The sequence below is a fragment of the Stegostoma tigrinum genome, chromosome 1, assembly GCF_030684315.1.
Source record: "Stegostoma tigrinum isolate sSteTig4 chromosome 1, sSteTig4.hap1, whole genome shotgun sequence".
Taxonomy (NCBI): domain Eukaryota; kingdom Metazoa; phylum Chordata; class Chondrichthyes; order Orectolobiformes; family Stegostomatidae; genus Stegostoma; species Stegostoma tigrinum.
In genome coordinates, this window is record NC_081354.1 from 169724470 (window position 1) to 169746971 (window position 22502).

A 22502-nucleotide genomic window follows, 5' to 3' on the forward strand; every position below is an offset into this window, starting at 1 on the left:
AATGGGCTGTAACCTTCTCCGATTCGGACTGAAGTGCAGGGTGAGTGAGTAGCGTTATCGGGTTTTAAAACACGCAATTTGAAATATGAATCCCACGAGTGAGTGCAGCGAGAGCCGGAATCAAGGCTGCTGGATGCAAATGAGGGTGTGGGGAAGCCAATGGCGTGAGAGTGAGCGCATTGGTGTGGGGAGAGCGGGCCAATGGGAGAGTGCGAGGGGCGGGGCTGCTGTGATCGGGTGTGTGTCCAGGTGAGTTTCTGTTCTCAGTGCGGGAGACGGTCCTGGGAAAGGGGAACCTCATCCTGAGCGTGAGCCGCCGAAACTGACTTCGTGCCTCTCACTCCGCGAAGATGTTGCAGGTAGCGCTGCTCGTTACTGTGCTTTCCTGTCTGTATCATTGTTTGGAGCAGATTTTAAGCTCAGTCATTATTTATGGTCATATCTCAGTTGTGTGCATTTTTGTTTTTCTTTGAACATTCTTGATGCCTTCCCTGTGCTTTGCTCATTTACAAACCATTCTTTAAAATAAACCGATTGTCTCAGCGATGATTTAGGGAGGTACAAAGCACTGCGGCTGAAAGTGGCAGGAATTGAAAACAAAAATTCCTGGCGAACTGACCCAGGGGCAGTGTGACACCATTACCCTTCAGTGTGAGGACAAGCAGAATGCAAAAGCTGCAACCGACAAATCTGCATAGATTAATTTTCATAGGAAGATGGGAGGATGTATTAGGATTGTAAAAGTTTAGAGTCTTATGTTTGAATTAAAAGGTTGCGAGTAAGGACAACCCGACCCCGCGAGCAGAAAATGAAACTACAATCCAGCAGCAAAATCTGTGCTTGAATTGATGTTCGAAGTGTTTACAGTTATAATGTTATCACCGGTAACATTTATGTAGCACCTGAGATTGTCCCAAAACGCTCTGCAGCCCACTGAGCACTTTCGAAGCATTCTCTTTGCTGTAAATTAGGAAATGCAGTCGCCAGCTCACAGCTGCCCCAAGCAGCAACGTGATAAATGATCACATAATGTTTTTGGTGACATAATGAAGGCAGAGTGCTGCAGATCCTGGAAATCAGAAATTTAAAAAAACCCAGAAATTGGTGTTAGGTGGGTCTGACAGCATACGTGGAGAGAGTTGATGTTTTGAGTCTGTTAAGACTCTTCTGAAGGATTGTGAGGATTGATCGGCAATGTGAACTTGAGGTGGAAAATCAGCCATGTATTGAATGGCAAAACAGGCTCAAGGGACTGAATGGCCCAGTTTTGCTCCTATTGAAAATACTGTTCTGTAACCCACAAATGCCCAACTCAAACGTTGAGTGTCACTTATAGCTGAACTTTGACCTCTGTCTCAGGGTCAGTATCGTCAGATGACTGCTACAGGCAAAGGATCTAAATGTGGCTGAGAATCCTTATTTACTGGCAAAGTGTGGTTTGGTGCTCGTTGAAGTGAATGCTACAGTTGCTGAGGTATCTTCCTTTGAATACACAATACCACAGTTGCCCCAGTTAGTCAGGTTCTGTGGGAGGGTGATGAGCACTGTTTAATAATTGAAACAAATGGCATCCAACTCTCCTGTCACCAGGAATGATTTATTTCCATCATGAGGCTTGCTTGCAATGTTACAGCTGTCCGCTTACTTGTATTGTGATTATAAATGTGGCTCTTTTGATGATGCAGCATGCAGCAAGTTACCTGCCTTTATTATTGATTTATTTATTGCCACGTGTATCTGGTTACAAAATACAGTGAAAAGTGTTGACAGAACTGATCAATGCGAGGTACTTTTGTGTATCTCGTCAAAATAGTGACGTTTATTTTTAGCAAGTCAGAGTAAGCAACTAAGGGTGGGAGGGATTGCAAAGTAAAACCAAACATTACAGTTTGCACCTGCTTGCTGTTCGTCCTGTTGCTGCTATCTATCATCCTCACCAAAGAGAGACCCAGGGCTGAAAATTACATCTTCAATTCCTGGATATTCTGGGAATGTCTGGGAAGGTTTGCCATGCTATCCAGGACTGAATTCGACTCGCCTGATGTTCCGAACTGAAGCAAACCGCTAAAGTTCATCTGTGTCCTGTTCCATTGTTGCTGCTGAGGATATTCTACATTATTCCCCATCTGGAAGGGTTCTGTTTACTTTTACACAGTCATCATAGGTAGCTACCGGAGCAGGCAGGAGGGTGTGGGGGTGGATGAGGGACAGGATTTGGGGTGTTGGCAGGCGTCAGGTGGAGGGACGAGACTGAAAGCTTTGCCAGGAATCCGGGCGTGGAGGCTCTGCTTCTGGAGTGGGGCTTTTATCATCAGCAGAGGATGTTTACTTAGCAATGGGGGTTGCAGGAGGTGATTTCAAAAACTTCAGCCAGGTGATGGTTTCTTCTCCAGGCCCAACGATGTAATTGGAGCACAGTCTGTACTTTTAGAGAAGGACCCCTATCCTTAACTAGAATCTGAACTTCAGGCTGAGCAGGTTAGGGTGCATTTGCCCGATATTGAATTTGCTGCCTAATATACCCCATGTCCATAGATCCTGTCTATGGAAAAGAGAAGTGAGGAGAGATTGGTAACTAATTCACCATCACCCCCTTTAAGCAATGTTAAAATTGCCCCCACTGTGTTAGTACCAAAGCTGGGATTTGCTCACTCTGGGCCTGTACAACACCATTGAGTCATTAGGAGAAAGAGCCACCAGAGTGCGAAATACAGTTCACCTACATTTATTTTATTTCTGCCTCTAATGATATCGACGCCTTTGTTCTGATCAACAGCTTCATAAACACCAAACACTAGTCACGCAAGGCTCTACTGGCATAGTGGTAGTGCCCCTACCTCTAAGCCAAGAGGCTAGGGTTCAAGTCCCACCTACTCCAGAGGTGTTTTACAACATCTCTGGTCAGCCTGATTAGGGAAAAAAGTAAAAACACCAGCCACCTTGAGGTCTCGGGCTGGACCTGACTGTGAGTGGTAATGTCAGCTCTAATATTATAAGCCTGACTGTGTGCTAGCAGCAATGTCTGACAAGGTGTTCTGTCCTTAACGCTCAAAACATTGATATGGCATAGTCCAGCTAGATTGAATAACTGCTCCTGCAGATAAAGTTTGAAATTGTTGCATTTTCACTGAAGCAGCCTAAATAATCAATTAAAGACCAAAAGAACTGTGGATGCTGTAAATCAGGAACAAAAGCAGAAGTTTCTGGAAACGCTCAACAGATCTGGCAGCATCTGTGAAGAAAAAAAAATCAGAGTTAATGTTTTGGGCTCGGTGACCCTTCCTCAGAATCAGTTCTGAAGAAGCGTGACCGGACCTGAAACATGAATGCTGAGTTTTCTTCATAGATGCTGCCAGACCTGCTGAGCTTCTCCAGCAACATCTGTTTTTCTAAATAATCAAATGTTTGGCTGAATGGATCCCATTCTTATAACAAGTACACTCTTGAAAAGCTCACACTTGTCCAAGAAACTTTAACTTTAACCAGCGTCCACACAAAAAAGGCACCATAGTTGCAGAGGGCTGCTGTCTCTTTTCAAGAGTGCAGACTGGTGGTGCCTGAGCCTAAGAGTGAGGGGCAAGGTTCAGAATAAGGGGCATTCATGGTAACCTCAGCTGTGGATATGGGAATTGAAACCGTACTGTTGGGGTGACACTGCATCGCAAACCAGTCATCCAGCTAACCAGCCCAAATATTTTCGAATCACCCTGATCAGAGATGTTATTTTACACCTCTCAAGCAATGGGACTTGAACCCAGGTCTCTTGGCTCAGAAGTAGGGACATTACCACAGCACCACAAGAGCCTACACAATACTGCATGATTGATCACATATGACATACTTGGTAATTTATGGCTGAATAACTCCTGTTACTATCACCAGCAGTGGCAGACTGACTGATCAACCACTAGCATCACCCGAAAGGTGTAGAGCTCTGATATTTGCCCAGATTCACAGAAGGACTCTGCATGTATTGGATGTTTTCTGATTTATTCTTTAGGTGTGGGCTTCAATGGAAAGGTCAGCGTTTATTGCCAATCCCTAGTTTCCCTTCACAAGGTGATAGTTTTCTTTTCCCCTGGAATCACTACATCCATGTGGTGAAGATGTTTCCACATTGCTGTTCATTAGGGAATTCTAGGGTTTTGACCCAATGATGGTATTGGAATGATTTTCCATATTTTTTTGAGGGCCCGGTTTTAGGGTGTCAGCGATGTGTTAGTGACAGCATTGAGTTGAGTTCTAGAGAATCTGGTGTTTAGCTGCAGCCAAAAGACAAAAGCCAATTCATTGCAATATAAAATCTGGGAGTTCCCAAACCTTTTATGGCCGTCCTTATTTCACAGTAACGGCTCATTGTTCCCGATACTGTCAATGGTTAGAATCTTGTAAATGTAAACAGTGCATTGCTGTTCCCTCTACATTATGTAAGAAGCATTTCTCGGGCTATTTTAGAGGGAAGGCTTATTGTATGAAATGTTTTGCTGTTACTGCTCTTGTTTCATCCACCTTGTCCTGACTTCACTAATTTGGTTTTCAGAATTACTTCTTTTTTCAGGAATAATGGTCTTCCAGCTATTACATGGGGCATTTAGATGGCTTTGTGATGATTTGCTGATCACAGCCAGAGCAGTCAGCAAAGTGACAATGGTACTTAGAAAAAAAGAATACATTAGAAATAAGAAATTGATGGTGTCACACTGGAATAAATAGATCAAATTATCTGTTGAGGACAAATGATAACAGAAGATGTAGAAGTTAGAAGAAGGATAGAGACAGCCAGAAGTCATTTTGTGAAAATGAAAGTTCTGTTATTAAGATAACTCAATTCGAGCTTATAAAATAGAAAAAAAGCTCAGAGGTGCTATATTCTATCCACTTGAGCTGTATGCCTCAGAATCCTTGACAAAAAGTAAAGATCTGTGGAAGAAAATAGTGGCATTTGGAAGCGGATGTAAAGGTGTGTTTTAAGAAAATCATATCACAGAATATAGAGAGCATCAGACAAAGATTTTGAAATTACAAGAGCAAAAAGCCATTAAAAAAGTGATATCCAGAAAAGAAAATATCACTATTTCACCCATTTGATTGAAGCTGAAAAGCAATCTCGTCTGGAAGACAGAGAGAGGTGCAGCTGAAAGATGGATTGTGATGGAGTTTGCCGTGGATGTCATAGAGCAATTACAGATAAGTTGCAGTAGATGTGTGAGGACAGCTATAGATATATGACTCTAGTATCCCCTGGCTAGGGAAGTTAGGAGCAGTAGCAGGACAAGCAGAATTTGGGAATTATCATCTGTGAATCAGAAAACTCTCGCATTCAAGTTCAGTAGGTAATAGGAAAGGCAACTGGAATGTTGGCCTTTATTTCAAAGGGAATGGAGTATGAAAATGGCGACATTTTGCTAAAACTATACAGGCTTGAGTCAGACCACAGATGGAATATTGTGAACAGTTTTGGGTCCCTTTATCTAAGGAAAGATATGCTGGTGTTGGAGGCAGTCCAGAGGAGGTTGACTAGGCTGATACCAAGTATGGAGGGATTGTCTTATGAAGAGAGGTTGCATGGAATTTAGAAGAATGAGAGTTGATGTTATTGTTCTTGGAGGACTTACAGGGCAGATGAGGAAAGGTTGTTTCTCCTTGTGGGGGAGTTTAGGACCAGAGAGTGTATTTACTACATTGATGAGATGGAATTTCGTCTGTGAGCGGGTTATGAATCTGTGAATTCTTTGCTACAGAGGGCTCTTGAGGTTGGAACATTGTTTATGTTCAAGGCGTTATGGAAATCAGAGGTAATAGGGAAGAGGCAGGCAAGTGGAGTTGAAGATTATCAATCAGGCATGATCTCTATTAATGGTGAGGCAGACTCGATGGGCTGAATGGCCTACTTCTCCTCTGTCGTTTGGCCCTATGTTCTTAAATAATCAGGCCTGGCCATTTAGCCAACCACCCACCCTAAGCCCTGAAGAAGGGTAATGCCCAAATGTTGACTGCTTCTTTCCTCCAGATGCTGCCTGGCCTGCTGTGTTCTTCCAGCCTCCCGTTTGTCCACACACCCCTGGCTAGTTCCACCGTTCATTGAGATAAGTGCTAATTTGTAAACTAACAACATTTATCACCTTGTTACACCTTAATGTCTTTGCTGAACACAAACCTGTCAATCTCCATTTCAAAATGGACTTCAGTAAGGCATTTGATAAGGTTCCCCATGGTAGGCTCATTCAGAAGGTCAGGAGGAATGGGATACAGGGGAACTTAGCTGTCTGGATACAGAATTGGCTGGCCAACAGAAGACAGCAAGTGGTAGTAGAAGGAAAATATTCTGCCTGGAAGTCAGTGGTGAGTGGGGTTCCACAGGGCTCTGTCCTTGGGCCTCTACTGTTTGTAATTTTTATTAATGACTTGGATGAGGGGATTGAAGGATGGGTCAGCAAGTTTGCAGATGACACAAAGGTTGGAGGTGTCGTTGACAGTATAGAGGGCTGTTGTAGGCTGCAGCGGGACATTGACAGGATGCAGAGATGGGCTGAGAGGTGGCAGATGGAGTTCAACCTGGATAAATGCGAGGTGATGCATTTTGGAAGGTCGAATTTGAAAGCTGAGTACAGGATTAAGGATAGGATTCTTGGCAGTGTGGAGGAACAGAGGGACCTTGGTGTGCAGATACATAGATCCCTTAAAATGGCCACCCAAGTGGACAGTGTTGTTAAGAAAGCATATGGTGTTTTGGCTTTCATTAACAGGGGGATTGAGTTTAAGAGTCGTGAGATCTTGTTGCAGCTCTATAAAACCTTGGTTAGACCGCACTTGGAATACTGCGTCCAGTTCTGGTCGCTCTATTGTAGGAAAGATGTGGATGCTTTGGAGAGGGTTCAGAGGAGGTTTACCAGGATGCTGCCTGGACTGGAGGGCTTATCTTCTGAAGAGAGGTTGACTGAGCTCGGACTTTTTTCATTGGAGAAAAGGAGGAGGAGATGGGACCTAATTGAGGTATACAAGATAATGAGAGGCATAGATAGAGTTGATAGCCAGAGACTATTTCCCAGGGCAGAAAAGGCTAACACGAGGGGTCATAGTTTTAAGCTGGTTGGTGGAAAGTATAGAGGGGATGTCAGAGGCGGGTTCTTTACACAGATAGTTGTGAGAGCATGGAATGCATTGCCAGCAGCAGTTGTGGAAGCAAGGTCATTGGGGTCATTTAAGAGACTGCTGGACATGCATATGGTCACAGAAATTTGAGGGTGCATACATGAGGATCAATGGTCGGCACAACATCGTGGGCTGAAGGGCCTGTTCTGTGCTGTACTGTTCTATGTTCTATGTTCTAAAAGTCTAACAATGGAGCTGATGAGCTAAAATTGGTTCAGAGCACCAAACCGAATGAGGGACAAAATGAAAATTACAGGCAACTATTTCTATCACAGTGCCACAAGATTCCTCAGATTTGATGAAGGTTGAAAAACAGTGAATGACTCTCTTTTATTCCAGAAAGTAAAGAGAGAGAGAAAGCAGTAAACTAAAGGCCAGTTAGCTTAACATTTAATGCAGCTAAAATTTTAAAAGCTGCTAATGAAAGTCACAGCAAGGCACTTGGATAATTTCAAGGTAATCAGGCAGAACCAATGTGGCTTTACAAAAAGTGACATTGCAATTAACCAATTTATTGATGTTCTTTGACGAACTAACATTTGTAGATAACAGGGTGGATGTATTGTACTTTCTGGGAGGTATTTGTTAAGGTACCACTACAAAGGTTATTGCCGAAAACAAAAGTTTGTGGTATATAAGGCGGTATATTGGTGTAGAAAGAAGCTTGGCTAGCTAGCCAGTAGGAAACAAAGTATAGGCATAAGTAGCCAATTTTCTGGCAGGCAAGCTCTCATAAGTAAGTGAAGCAGCATCTCAGGAGCACAAAAGCTGATGTTTCGGGCCTAGACCCTTCCCGAAACGTCAGCTTTTGTGCTCCTGAGATGCTGCTGGGCCTGCTGTGTTCATCCAGCTTCACACTTTGTTATCTTGGATTCTCCAGCATCTGCAGTCCCCATTATCTCTGAAGCTCTCATAAGTCATAGGAATCAGTGCAGGACCTTTTTTACAGCTTGTACAATTTACTTGATGAAAAGACTAAAGGTTTTATTGCTAAATTTGCAGACGTTATAACAGCAGGTTAAAAAGTAAGTTGTGAAGGGGCCATTAGGAGGCTATAAAGGGACATAGACAGGTTACGTGAGTGGGTAAAGATGTGGGAAATGGGTATAATGTGAAATAGTCTAGTTTGGTAAGAAGAATAAAAAATAATTTTAAAAAATCTAAATGGTGGGAGATCTGAGGTACAGATACATCCTGGTGCACCTTTTTCAAAAGAGTGGAATACAGGTATGGCAAGAAATATAGAATGCCAATAGAATGTAACTGCTAATTGCAACGAGAATTGAATTCAAAAGTAGAGACGTTTAAACTGGTAAACCATGGCAGGAGAGCTCAAAGTCTTGGTTTGCGGCTCTTGCTCACATGAAAGGCTGGGGACAGTTCCGGCCCACCGGGTCAGCATGTGTGCAGGAAGTGTCACCACCTACAGCTCTTAGAAGCTCAAGTTTCTGAGCTGGACCAGTGGCTGGGGGACATTGTGGAGCAACCGTGAGGCAGAGAGCTTCATGGATAGTGCGAATGGGGAGGTTGTCACACTGCAGGCTTAGACTCTGCAGGCAGGAAAGGAATGGATGACCACCAGTCAGAGCAAGATAAATAGGCATGTGGTGCAGGAATCTCTTGTGGCCATTCCCCTGCAAAACAGAGACATCGTTTTGGATACTATTTAGGGGAATGGGCTCTCAGGGGAAGGCAGCAGTAGCCAAACTCATTGCACCACCGTTGGCTCTGTGGTAGTGGGAAGGGATTAAAAGGTGTGCTAAGGCAATAGTTATAGGGACTTAATTGTAAGGGGAACAAACAGGCATTTCTGTGGCTGCAAACAAGACTCCAGAATGGTCTGTTGCCTCCCTGGTGCTAAGGTCAAGGATGTCTCTCTGGAGAGGGAGGGTGTACAGCTAGTGATCATGGTACTCATTGGTACAAATGACATGGGTTTAGAAACAAAAGGGATGAGATCCTAAAAGTAGAATATAGGGAGCTAGGAAGAAAGTTAAGAAATCTGACTTTAAAGGTGGTGATCTCAGGATTACAACCGGTGCCTTGTGCCAGTCAGAGTAGAAATAACAGGATAAATTGGATGAATGTGTAGCTGAAAAGATGATGTCAGGGAGGAGGGGTTCTGATTCTGGCGGAGGTGGGACCTCTACAAATTGGATTACACTTGAACAGGATTGGGACTGGTGTCCCAAGGGGAGTGTTTGCTGGAGCGGTTAGGGAGGGTTTAAACTAATATGCCAGGGGGATGGGAACCTATATAAGGAGTCAGAGAAGGAGGTAGCAGGGATGAAAACAAAACCTAGAAAAGGGAATAAGAAAAGTGTTAGGTAGAGAAACAGAACAAAATTAAAACAGGGCTATTGTGAGAAATAATAGTGAGACAAACAGTGTTAAAAAGATAAACTTAAAGGCTTTGTGACTTAATGCACGAAGCATTTGCAATGGTGGAAGAACTGATTGCGCAGATAGATGTAAACAGGTACGATGTAAACAGAAACATGGCTGCAGGGTGACTAGGGATAGGAACTGAATGTCCCAGGGCATTCAGTATTTAGAAAGGACAGGCAGAAAGGAAAGGATGATTGAGTGGCATTGCTGGTTAAAGAGAAAATTAATACAATAGCGAGAAAGAATATTAGCTCTGACAATGTGGAGTCTGTATGGGTAGAGTTGAGAAATACCAACAGGCAAAAAACATTAGTGAGTGTCATATATAGACCCCCAAACTGCAGTGGTGATGCTGGTAATGGCATTGAACAGGAAATTGGAGTTGCACGTGATAAAGGAGTATTGATGATCACGGGTGATTTTAATCTGCACACAGATTGGACCAGTCAGATTAGCCACAATGCCATAGAGGAGGAATTCTGGAGTGTATACAGAATAGTTTTCTTGACCAAAACGTGGAAGGACCAATAGAGAGCAGGCCATCTTAGATTGGGTGCTGTATAATGAGAAAGGAATCATTGCTAGTCTGGCTGTGCGAGAAGCTTTGGGGAGGAGCGATCATAACATGATAGAATGTTTTATCAAGATGGAGAGTGAGGTTGTTGATTCGGAGACTAGGGTGCTGAATCCTAATAAAGGACACTATGAAGATATGAGGTGTGGGTTGGCCTTGTTAGATTGGGGAGAGTTACATAAAGGGATGACAGTGGATAGGTAATGGCAAACATTCAAGGAACACATGGGGGATCTGCAACAACTGTTTATTCCTGTCTGGCACAAAAGCAAAATGAGTAAGAGGGCCAATCTGTGTCTTACAAAGGAAATTAGAGATAGTATCTGATTCAAGAAAGGAGCAAATAGATTGGCCAAGAAAAATAATAAATCTAAAGATTGGGAGCAGTTTAGAATTCAGTAAAGTAGCATCAAGGATTGATTGAGAAAGGCAAAATAGCATATGAAAGTAAGCTTGCAGGGAAGATAAAGACTGACACTAGGAGTTTCTACAGGTACATGAAGAGAAAGTGATTGGTGACGACAAATGTAGGACCCCTACAGACAGAAACAGGGGATTGCATAATGGGAACAAAGACATGGCTGAGGAACTGAAACATACTTTGTGGTTCTGTCTTCACAAAAGAGGACACAAATCAGATACCAGAAATGTTGGAGAATGCAAGGATTAGTGAGCGGAAAGAACTGAGGGCGATCAATATTAGTAGAGAAATGATGCTGGGAAGATGTTGGGATTGAAGGTTGATAAATTCGCAGGGCCTGATAGTCTACATTCCAGAGTATTTATGGAACTAGTCTAGAAATGGTGGATGCATTGGTGGTCATCTTCCAGGACTCTCTTGATTCTGGAACAGTCCAGAGTACAGATTAGACAATGGTTAATGTCACTCCAATATTCAAAAAGGGAGGTAGAGAGGAAAGAAAGGTATTATAGATCAGTAAGTCTAACAATGGTAGTGGGGAAGATTCTCAAATCAATTATCAAGGACTTTATAGCAGAGCATTTCGAAAACAGGGGCAGGATCCTACAGAGCCAGCACAGATTTATGAGGGGGAAATCATGCTTGACAAATCTGTTGGAATTCTGTGACGATATAATTAGTAGGGTTAACAAGGGGGAGCCAGTCGATGTGGTATATTTGAGGTTTCAGAAAGCATTTGACAAAGTCCCACATAAGAGATTATTGTGCAAGATTGAAGTGCAGGGGACTGGGGGGAAGTGTGTTGAAATGGATAGAGAACTAGTTGGCAGAGAGGAAACAGAGAGTAATGAGTCTTTTACATTGGCAGGCAGTATCGAGAGGAGTGGCATACAGATCAGTGCTGGGAACCCAGCTTTCACAAGATATATTAATGCTTTGGATGAGGGAACAAAATGTAACATTTCCAAGTTTGAAGACAATACCAAGTTGGGGTGAGAGGCTGAAATGTGACAAGGATGCCAAGATCCTTCAGTGTGATCTCAACAGTTAGAGTGAATGGGCAAATCAATGGCAAATGCAGTATAATTTGGATAAATGTGAGGTTGTTCACTTCGGAAGCCAGAACAAGAAGGCAGATGAAGACCTGAATGGGTGTAAATTGGGAGGGGGGAGTGTGCAGCGGGACCTGGCTGTCCGTGTGCACCAGTCGCTGAGGGCAAGCATGCAGGTGCAGCAGGCGGTAAAGAAGGCAAATGGTACGTTGGCCTTCATTGCGAGAGGTTTTGAGTACAGGAGCAGGAATGTGTTATTGCAGATATGCAGGGCCTTGGTGAGGCCACACCTGGAATATTGTGTGCCGTTTTGGTCTCCTTTTCTGAGGAAAGATGCTCTTGCTGTCGAGGGATTGCAGTGAATGTTTACCAGGCTGATTCCAGGGGTGACAGGTCTGACGTATGAAGAGAGATTGACTAGGTTGGGGTGGTTTTTGCTGGCGTTCAGATGAATGAGGGGGGGGGATCCCATAGAGACTTGTAAAATTCAAACAGGACTGGACAGAGTAGATACAGGGAGGATGTTCCCAATGGCGGGTGTGTCCAGAACCAGGATCACGGTCTGAGGATTCAGGGTAGACAACTTAGGATGGAGATGCGGAGACATTTCTTCATCCAAAGAGTGGTGATCCTGTGGAGTTCATTAGCACAGCAAGTAGTTGATGACAAAACATTGAATGTATTCAAGAAGCGACTAGGTATAGCACTTGGGAAAAGTAGGATCAAAGGTTATGGCGAGAAAGCAGGATTAGGCTATTGAGTTGGACGATCAGCCATGATTGTGAAGAATAGCCAAGCAGGCTCAAAGGGCAAATGGCCTCTTCCTACCCCTATGTTCTTCAATGTTTCTATGCTTTATATAAGTTATGATTCAGATCTATAGAGCATTGATGAGACTATATCTGGAGTATTGTGTACTCTATTTAAGGAAGGGTATGAATGAATTGGAGGCAGTTCAGAGAAGATTTACCAGAACAATATCAGGAAGAGGTGGATTGTTTCATGAGAAAAGAGTGGACACACTTGTGAACATAGCCTCTGACAGGATGGTGACTCTTTGGAATATTTTTCCTGAATAGGTGTTGTAGGCAGAGTGCTTGAATATTGTTAAGATAAAGGTAGGTAGCATTTCTTCCCCTTGCTTATCAATAATCTATCATGGATAGGTAGAATGTGGATTTGAAGTTACAATCAGATCAAACATGATCTTATTGAATAGTGGAAGAGCCTCAATAGGTCATATGGACTACTGCTGCTCTTAATTCATATTTATGTTTGAGTACTGCAAGAACAGTGGCTGTGGGCACTAAATATCTCGGTCTACATGTGCTCTCAGGTGGCAATTACTGAAACACACCCAGTTGGAAGAAAGAAAATCTTTACGGTGCCTCTGTGGTTAGCACTGCAGCCTCACAGCGCCAGGGATCTGGGTTCGATTACAGCCTCGGGCGACTGTCTGTGTGGAGTTTACACATTCTCCCCGTGTCTGCATGGGTTTCCTTTGGGTGCTCGGGTTTCCTCCCACAGTCCAAAGATGTGCAGGCTAGGTGGATCGGCCATGCTAAATTGCCCATAGTGTTCAGGGAGGTGTAGATGAGGTGGGTTATTAGGGGGACGTGCCCGGGTGGATGCTGTGAGGGTTGGTGTGGACTTGTTGGGCTGAAGGGCCTGTTTCCACACTGGAGGGATTCTATGATTCTATGAAAATGCCATAAATCAGAAAGAGTGAGTGGGAGGATGGTGAGGAACAACATGAGGGTGGATGAGCGTCAGCAGGGCCAGTACTGGCATTTGGACCTTTGGAAAAGTCACATTCCCCTTGTGTTGTCTCTTCAGTGCTTTGTCTATTATGCTGCGCTGGTGCAATAACAGAAATTGCTGGAAAAGCTCAACAGGGCTGGTCGCACCAGTGGAGAGAAATCAGAGTTAATATTCGGGGTCCGTGGCCCTTCGTCAGAACTGGTGTTCTATGCTGTGCTGTGCTGTGTTGTTGGGTGCTGCACTGGGAACAGCTTCTTACAGTTCATAAGTGAACTGCCCGAGTCAATAATCTCCTGTTGTTTAATACCATTTCAAGGACCTGAAGTGCAAGAGAAATAAGATTTTCCTTTGCTGCTCTGCCCTCGTGCCTTTTGAGTTCTTTACTTAAACAAGTTGCGTGCTTAAATTTTAGCCTCACTAATTTATTTTATTAAACTGTAAAGGCATCACTGCAATGCTCACCCTTGGTATTTGTCCACAGCTAGATCCATTATTATGGCAGTTTCATAAATCACTATGCTCTGTATATCGATAGGTTCTGTGCAAATGACATTGGCTGCATGTTTGAGCAGCCTGGTGATAATAGATGTGACAAAAGTGTGGTGGAATCTAGAAGATGTGGTCATTATTTTAAAGTAGGGGATCTCCCACTTAAGAAAGAAATGAAGAGAACATTTTTCTCAATTGGGCTGAGTCTTGTAGCTTTCTTCCAAACAAAGCAGTGGAAGCAAAGTCTTTGAAAATTTTTAAAGACCGATGCAAACAGAGTCCAGGAACGTAAGATATTCAACGGCCTCATGCTGACAATAAAGAACCACTTGCCTCGTGCAGCCTCTGTTCATTATACCTGCATAGGTTGTCGCGCTGATTATTCTCAATATCACTCGATCTCATCTCTCTTTCAAAACATCTTTATTTGTCTTTTGACCTCATTTATTGAATTCCTTGGCAACTGCTTGCACATTTCCACAACTGATCCACTAAATGAGACAGATTCACCTGTTTTCTGTTTGCCTCCTAAATTCCTAATTGCGAGCTTGGCCCCGGCTGTTTGACCTCCTTTATCACACTGAATGCATTGTCAGGACTAACTTTGGCAATCCCCTTCGTTATCGCAAAAACATTCTCCTCAACCTCAATGCTTCCTCATTCTTTAATTAATTTATCACCTCTTTAATGCATGCAAATTGGGATATCTGCCAGGCTTCCGAAAAATTTCCTGCTTACAAAGCTGGAAGTCATTCAGAGGTCAGGAGCTCTGTGCTGCTCCAGAATTAGTGGTAACGCAGAGAGGCTTGCCTTGTCCTATAATCTGTTAAGAGAAGTATAGAAAGTGGTGTAACCTAATTCTCACCCTCAATCTGTTATAAACGAGTGGTTAACTGAAATAAACTCCTGACACTCATTCTATAATCAACAAGTAACAATTTATCTTTCTAACTGCAACAATGAAGAAATTAACTGAACTATTAACAAACCAAACAATTCCCCTCTAACTACTAAGTATTCCCAAATAATGGCATGCTGTTCCAATAAATACATATCCCACTTATATGAGCCAAAATTAAAATAAAAATTAGAACTTAGTCTCCCGAAATTATAACTAAGTTACATCTTCCAGAATGTCTGTGTCTTCTCCATTGATCATCTGTCAGGATTATTAACTAAGAGCACCACGGTACCTTTATTTAGATGATGCTTTCTCAGCTGTGGGAGCTGATCTCTTAGCAGATGGCAGTTCACACTCAACTGATTTTGCAGCTGCACCTGTCTTTTATACCCTGGATGAAATATCGATTTCTTACAATAGGATTGACCCTATGTTGTCAAAACCATCAGTTTTAAATCTAATTGTTTTTTGGTATCTAAGGACCTGGTTTAAATTATTTGGCTAAATCAAAACTGGTTGTCTTGAGAACAAAACGAAACTATGGCCTGGCCTGCAAACCATCCAACTTGTTGATACAAATGTTACAATTCAGCTTCTCTGTGCACCTACAAACCCACAAACTGCCCATGTTGTTTTTTAATCTCCAAGCCCAGAAAAAGAACATCATCTTTGAAAGTGATCACACACTGCTTTCCCCCTTATTATTTTATAAGCGCCAAGGTTTAAAAAAAAACAAATTTTAACGTCCTGGCTTCCAATCCAAAAGTACTGTCCGCAACCTTTCTACAGTGGCCACTGCCGGAACTGCAGGTGGTCCACAGGGAAGTGTAGCTAGGTGCTTGGAAAATTCAGGAAAATTCTGGGATCTCATTGGAGCCTGGATTCTCCCACATGGCAAACAACCTCTCCACACCTCGTCTACCAAGCCGCCTAAGGATCTTGTACCCTTCAATCAGGTTGCTTCTTATTCTTCCAAATTGCAACGAGAAATTCCAGAGATACATAGATTCTTGATCAGTCAGGGGATGAAGGCTGACGGGGAGAAAGCAGGATATTGGGTGATTGAATGGTAAAGCAAACTTGATGAACTAGCCAACAATAGGGTGAGGGGAGGCCAGATATGGAGAGCTGAACTGGGGGTGGGAGGGTTGGGGCTTTCAATTGGTTCATGGGCCTGGAAAAGGAAACAGGTTTCCCATTTCACTTTCTGCCCTGCAACACCCCCGCCCCCACTCCCAACAGTTAAACCAATCAGGCTACAGGTTGGGTACAAATTTCAATGATTGTCTGTTCAATCAGACAGGTGATAAGATGAGGCCATAAATTGTGCATTAATTGCCCACTTGAGGGCCTGCATTGAGTGGGAAGCCCAACTGACTCCTCTCCCACTGCCTGTGAAACCGTGATGGACAGAAAGGCCTATGCCTTCCACCAGTGGCAAAGCGTCATCATTTACAGCCCCCTCGTCTGTTCCGCCCCCTCATCTGTTCCCCGCCCCCCCGTCCAGTCTCCCTTCCACCCCGGCCAGTGTACGGACCCCCACCCTGCTCCCCCCCAATCACTGCAATCTGCCAGCATCCAGCCCCAAACTCCTCCCCCCATCTACCTTGTCCAGTGTCCAGATTCCACCCCTACCATCTACTCAGTGTCCGGCCCCGTACCCCCTCCCGCCCAATGTCTGGCCCCGTTCCCCCCCCCCGCCCAGTGTCTGGCCACCAACCCTCAGTGCAGTATCTGGCCCCCACGCTTTGTCTGCTGTCCGAAGTGGACAGAGATATTGCAAAGCTTTCATCTGCAGAAAAGTGAAGCTCTCCCTGCTGCCCTGGCTAGTATTCATCCCTCAAACTTCATTGTGAGGAAGGGATTATCACACAGTATGTATCACATTGCTGCTTGTAGGAGTTCAACCATCTTTTACTTTAGAGGTCATAAAATGTAAATACAAAGGCTGTTCTTATTCCTGTTCTCCTTATGTAAACTGTGAAAAGCAGCTTTGTTGCCCTGACTCCAAAGACAAACTCAGCTTGGTGGATCTGTGATGCTGTTGGCAATCAACAGGAGGCTAGGGGAATAAATCAGGAAGCTAATGTGTAGACATGGTTTTCTCATGGCCTCAGCTAAATCACAGCCTTTATTTCATCACATCGCTCCAAAATATCCGCAAGCACTCGCTTCTCATTGGATTCTGTGAAATGCAACAACTAGCCTCATGTAGACTTAAGACAACGGCAGAAACAGCCCTGTTGACCCTGCAAAGTCCTCCTTACTAACATCTAAGGGTTAGTGCCAGAATTGGGAGAACTGTCTCTCAGGCCAGTCATTAAACAGCCTGACATAGTCATACTCACAGAATGATACCTTACACACAAAGTCCCAGACACTACCATCACCATCCCTGTCCTACCAGCAGCACAGGCCCAGAGAGGTGGCAGTACAGTGGTACTCATTCAGGAGGAGTTTCCCTGATAATCCTCAACATTTACTTTCGGCTTCAGATTAAACATGGGCAAGGTAACCACCTGCTGATTGCCGCATACCAACCTCCCTTGGCTGATAAATAAGCACTCCTCCAAACTGAACAACACTTGGACTGGATTTGATATGATATGCTATTGTCTCATGTACCAAGATACAGTGAAAAGTATTGCTTTGCATGCTAACAAGATAAATCATTCCTAGCGAGTTTTGAGAAGATTTGTAGCTCAGGTTGAGGTTCTGGATGTGAGTTTGCTCGCTGAGCTGGAAGCTTCATTTTCAGACGTTACGTCACCATTCTAGGTAACATCATCAGTGAGCCTCTGACGAAGCGCTGGTGTTATGTCCCGCTTTCTATTTACCTGGTTAGGTTTCCTTGGGTTGGTGACATCATTTCCTGCGTTGGTGATGTCATTTCCTGTTCTTTTTCTCAGGGGGTGGTAGATTGGCTCCAAATCAATGTGTTTGTTGATGGAGTTCCGGTTGGAATGCCATGCTTCTAGGAATTCTCGTGCGTGTCTCTGTTGGGCTTGTCCTAGGATGGATGTGTTGTCCCAATCAAAGTGATGTCCTTCCTCATCTGTATGTAAGGATATGAGTGATAGTGGGTCATGTCGTTTTGTGGCTAGTTGATGTTCATGTATCCTGGTGGCTAGCGTTCTGCCAGTTTGTCCAATGTAGTGAAAAGACATTTCTGAAATGACTGCCAGACTACTCGGACCTCTTGGCGTCAGGGTAGCCCACAAACCCACCAACACACTAAAACAGCAGCTAATGAACTTAAAAGACCCTATACAGACAACAAATAAAACGAACATCATCTACAAAATACCTTGCAAGAACTGTGACAAACACTACATTGGACAAACTGGCAGAAAGCTAGCCACCAGGATACATGAACATCAACTCATCACAAAACGACATGACCCACTATCACTCGTATCCTTACATACAGATAAGGAAGGACACCACTTTGATTGGGACAACACATCCATCCTAGGACAAGCCAAACAGAGACACGCACGAGAATTCCTAGAAGCATGGCATTCCAACCGGAATTCCATCAACAAACACATTTGATTTGGAGCCAATCTACCATCCCCTGAGAAAAAGAACGGGAAATGACATCACCAATGCAGGAAATGACATCACCAATCCAAGGAAACCTAACCAGATAAATAGAAGGTGGAACATAACACCAGCGCTTCGTCAGAGGCTCACTGATGATGTTACCTGAAAACGAACCTTCCAGCTCAGCGAGCAAACTCACATCCACAAATCATTCCCTACATCAGTACATCAGGATAATAGAACAGAATACAGAATATGGTGTTACAGCTCGACAGTTGGTGCAGAGAAAGATCAATTCTGATATATGAAAGGTCCATTCATAAGTCTGCTAACAGCAGGGAAGAAGTTGTTGCTAGGTGGTTTTCAAACGTTTGTATCTTCTGCTCAATGGAAAAGGGTAGAAAAGAGTATAACAAGGTGTGGAGCTGGATGAACACAGCAGGCCAAGCAACATCTTAGGAGCAAGAAAGTATAACTGGGTGGGAAGGGTCTTTGATTTTGTTAGCGGCTTTCCTGAGGCAGCGGGAAGTGTAAACGGAGTCAGTAGATGGAAGGCTGGTTTTCATGGTGGACTGGACTGCATTCACTACTCTCTGTAACTTGTTGTGGTGTTGGGCAGACCAAGCTCTGATGCATCTGGATAGGGTGATATCTGTGATGTATTTATAAAATTGATAAGTCATTGCGGACTTTCCAAATCTCCTTAACTTTCTGAGGAAGTAGAGGCATTGTTGTGCTTTCTTGACTGTAGCGTCAATGTGGATGGAGCAGGGCAGATTGTCGGTGATATTTACTCATAGGAACCTGAAGCCCTTGACCACCTCCACCTCAGCTCCATTGATACAGACAGCGGTATGCCCTCCACTCTGCTTCCTGAAGTTGATGACCAGCTCCTTCATTTTGCTGACATTAAGGGAGACATACACCATGCCAATAAGTGGTCTATCTGTTTCCTGTACTCTGCCTTGTCGACATTTGCAATCCGACCCACTACAGTGGTGCCATCCGCAAATTAATAAATAGAGTTAGAGCTGACTTTGGCTATGCAGTCAGGAGTGTATAAGGAGTATAGTAAGTGGCTGAGTATGCAGCTTTACTGGCACAAGGGTTGAGGATTATTGTGGAGGAGGTGTTGTCCTCTATACTTATTCTTTGCACTGTGCGGGTCAGGAAGTCAAGGATTCCGTTGAATCCTAGGCCCCGACGTTTGGAGACGGGTTTGGTTGGAATTATGGTGTTGAAAGTAGAGCTAAAGTCAACAAACAGGAGTCTGACGTAGGTGTCCCTGTTCAGCAGATGTTCCAGGGAGAAGTGAAGGGCCAGGAAGACAGAGTCTGCTGTGGGGCTGTTGTGATGGGAGGCAAAATGTAGTGGATAAATGCAATCAGGAGGTAGCACTGAGACTGGCAAGGGTGAAAAATGTACTCCGGGTGGGGGATTTCAATGTCTACTACCAAGAGTGGCTCAGCACACCTGCAAGTTCAGCTCCAAGCTACTCACCATCCTGACTTGAAACGATATTGCCATTCCTTCACTGATGCAGGGTCAAGCTCCTGAAATTTCCTCAGTAAGGGCATTATGAATCTACCTACAGCACATAAAGTGTAACAATTCAAGAAGGCAGCTTACCACCACCTTCTCAAGGGCAACTAGGGGTGGGCAATAAATGGGCCACGGCCCATGAGTGAATTAAAAATAAAAACAAATGGTTCAATCTTGCAGAATATAACTTTTTCATATCAACAAGAACTTATCCTTATGTACTATCATTAACATTGTGAAATGTCTCAAAGTATTTCACAGGGTCATTATGAAACAAATTTTGTTGCTGAACCCATCAAATGGCTATTGGGGCAATTATCAAAAGCTTGATGAAGAGCTAGGTTTTTATGAACATGGTTAAAAATGGAAGAGAAGCCCAAGGGTGGCAAGGTGTAGTCAGGGAATTTTGAGCTTAATTGTTGTCATTATAGATGGCTTATAATTGAAGATGGGAAAGAAATGCTTGCTTTTGTGATGAAATTCTGGTTTCAGTGTGAGCTCATCGTGCGGGTGTTTTAGAGATTTGATCCTGAGTCATGGCCCCCAGGCTGTCGCTCAGGCTCCAATATGTTGTCTTTGTAATCTACACATTGCAAGTTTCTGATGGTTTCGCATTCTACTTGATTCCCATTCTTAGAAACCTTGTTTTAAATTCAAGTAGTGAAAGGTGTGAGTAATGGTAGTAACAGAGCGGGATTTTCCTGCACACTCAGCAGCTTGCCTCTTTACCAGCAACAGTAATAAAAACAAGATGGGTTCTTATTGTGCTTTTGTTTGTGGGATCTTGCTGTGTTCAAGTTGGCTGATACAATGGCGTATCTCATCTCATTTCTGTGACCATTCTTCATGGAGTCAAAATCCTGGAATTCCCTCCCTAACCACATTGTGGGTCATGAACTTTAGCTCAAGAGGCAACTCTCCATCATCGCAACGGCAGCTAGGGACGGGAAGGAGGCCTGTGTCGTATGAGTGTTTAATATAACACATTCTTGTAAACATTTCCTGCACTTTCCAGAGCATTCACAACTTGCCTTTAGCATAGCGCCCAGAACTTCCACATAATACTCCAACTGAGGTCTTACCAGTGCCTGACAGAGGTTCATCATAAGCTCGCTGATCTATGCGTCTATTTACGAAGCTTAAAATACTGAATGCTTTCTTAACAGTTCTCGACCATTCGTACCATCTTTAAGAATTTGTGTCCAGATACACCCAGGCCTGTCTGCTCCTCTACGCAGTTTAGAATAGTACACTTTATATTATACTGACTTTCTATGATCAGTGCATCATCTCACACTTGCCTGTGTCACCTATCCACCCAGTCCACCAACATGTCCATGTCCTTGTGAAGCTCTACATTTTCCTCCTCACTTGTTTACAGGTCTCCCAAGTTTTATGTATTTACAGACTTTGAAATTGTTCCCTGCACATTAAGTTCTATATCACTGATACATATCAGAATGAACTTTGAGCTGAATCAAGGGATGGAGCTCTGGAGGCGATGTCACAACTCAGAAAGGTAAAAGGGCCTGGCTGTTCAGGAACTAGGTTGGCAGAGTGAGTGAGTGGTGTTTGGAGAGAGATAAATTACTTACTTTTTGTAGTTGTAGTCCAGTAGGAATAGAAAGCAAGAGAGGTGAGAGTTTGCGGATGGGTGGTTGGGGTTGGGTAATCATTTCCTGGATTATTGTTCATAGTTGGTATTGATTTAGTTGATAAGGTTCATAAAGACAGGAAAATTCAGCCCTATTGGAATGATCCTCTGACAATATGTGAGAAATCAAGGACATTTCCAATGTCCATGCTGACTACATTTGCAGGAAGTATGTTCTGCTACAGTTCCTGCAGCTCTGCATCGAGTGCCTGGAGCTGCTGGTGGACTCAGTAGGAAGCATTAGGACACTGACAATGTTATTGATGGCACATTTAGTGCACTGGTCACACCACCAGAAAGGGCTACACAGACAGAGAAGAGTTGTGTGTGCACTAGGAAGATGAGTAAGTGTGGGCAAGCAGTGCAGGATTCCCTCTCAAAAAGGTATATCATTCTGGATTCTGTTGTAAGGGGTTGGCCTCTCTGGGGAAAGCAGCTGCAATAGCCAGATCAGTGTATCATCACTGGCACAGTTTTATAGCGAGGGACTGTATAGTTAGGGGCACGGATAGGTTTCTCTGTGGCTACACCTAAGTAGTTTCTTGCCTCTCTGGCACCAGGGTCAAGGCTGTCTCTGAGTGGGCGCAGGATATTCTGAAGGAGGAAGGTCGGCAGCCAATGGTTGTGGTCCATCTTGGTATCAACGAATTCAGCAGAAAGAGAAATGATCCTTGCGAAGGATCAGGGAGCTAGGTAGGAGGTTGAAAAGCAGGACCTCTAGGGTTATAATCTTTGCGTCCTGCGCCACATGACAGTGAGGCTCAGAATTGGAAAATAGTACAGTTAAATACAGGGCTAAAGAGCTGGGTCGGAGGGAGGGCTTCAGGTATGTGACTCCTTGGTGGAATCTGTGCAAGCTTGTACCTAAACTGGAGTGACGTCAGTACCCTGGCAGGGAGGTTCGCTAATGTTTTGTAGCTTTACTGCAATCTTTTTCCATTTAAGTAATGTTCAGCTCCTCTATTCTGCCTCCAAAGTGCATAACTTCACATTTCCCCATATTGTATTGCCTTGCCAAACTT

The 22502-nt window shown here is 43.8% G+C and overlaps 1 protein-coding gene across 3 annotated transcripts in view; it reads left to right on the forward strand.

The window, feature by feature from the left end:
• LOC125453123 (leucine zipper putative tumor suppressor 3) overlaps positions 1-22502 on the forward strand; it is a 204167-nt gene that overhangs the window by 133486 nt on the left and 48179 nt on the right. For 2 of the 3 annotated variants that reach the window (XR_007247922.2, XM_048532686.2), the window contains exon 1: positions 244-359. The exons of the other annotated variant lie outside the window; for it this stretch is intronic. The gene's annotated coding sequence lies outside the window, so the exon portion shown is untranslated. Of the gene's footprint in view, positions 1-243; positions 360-22502 lie in introns of those variants that run through there. 3 annotated transcript variants of the gene reach the window in all.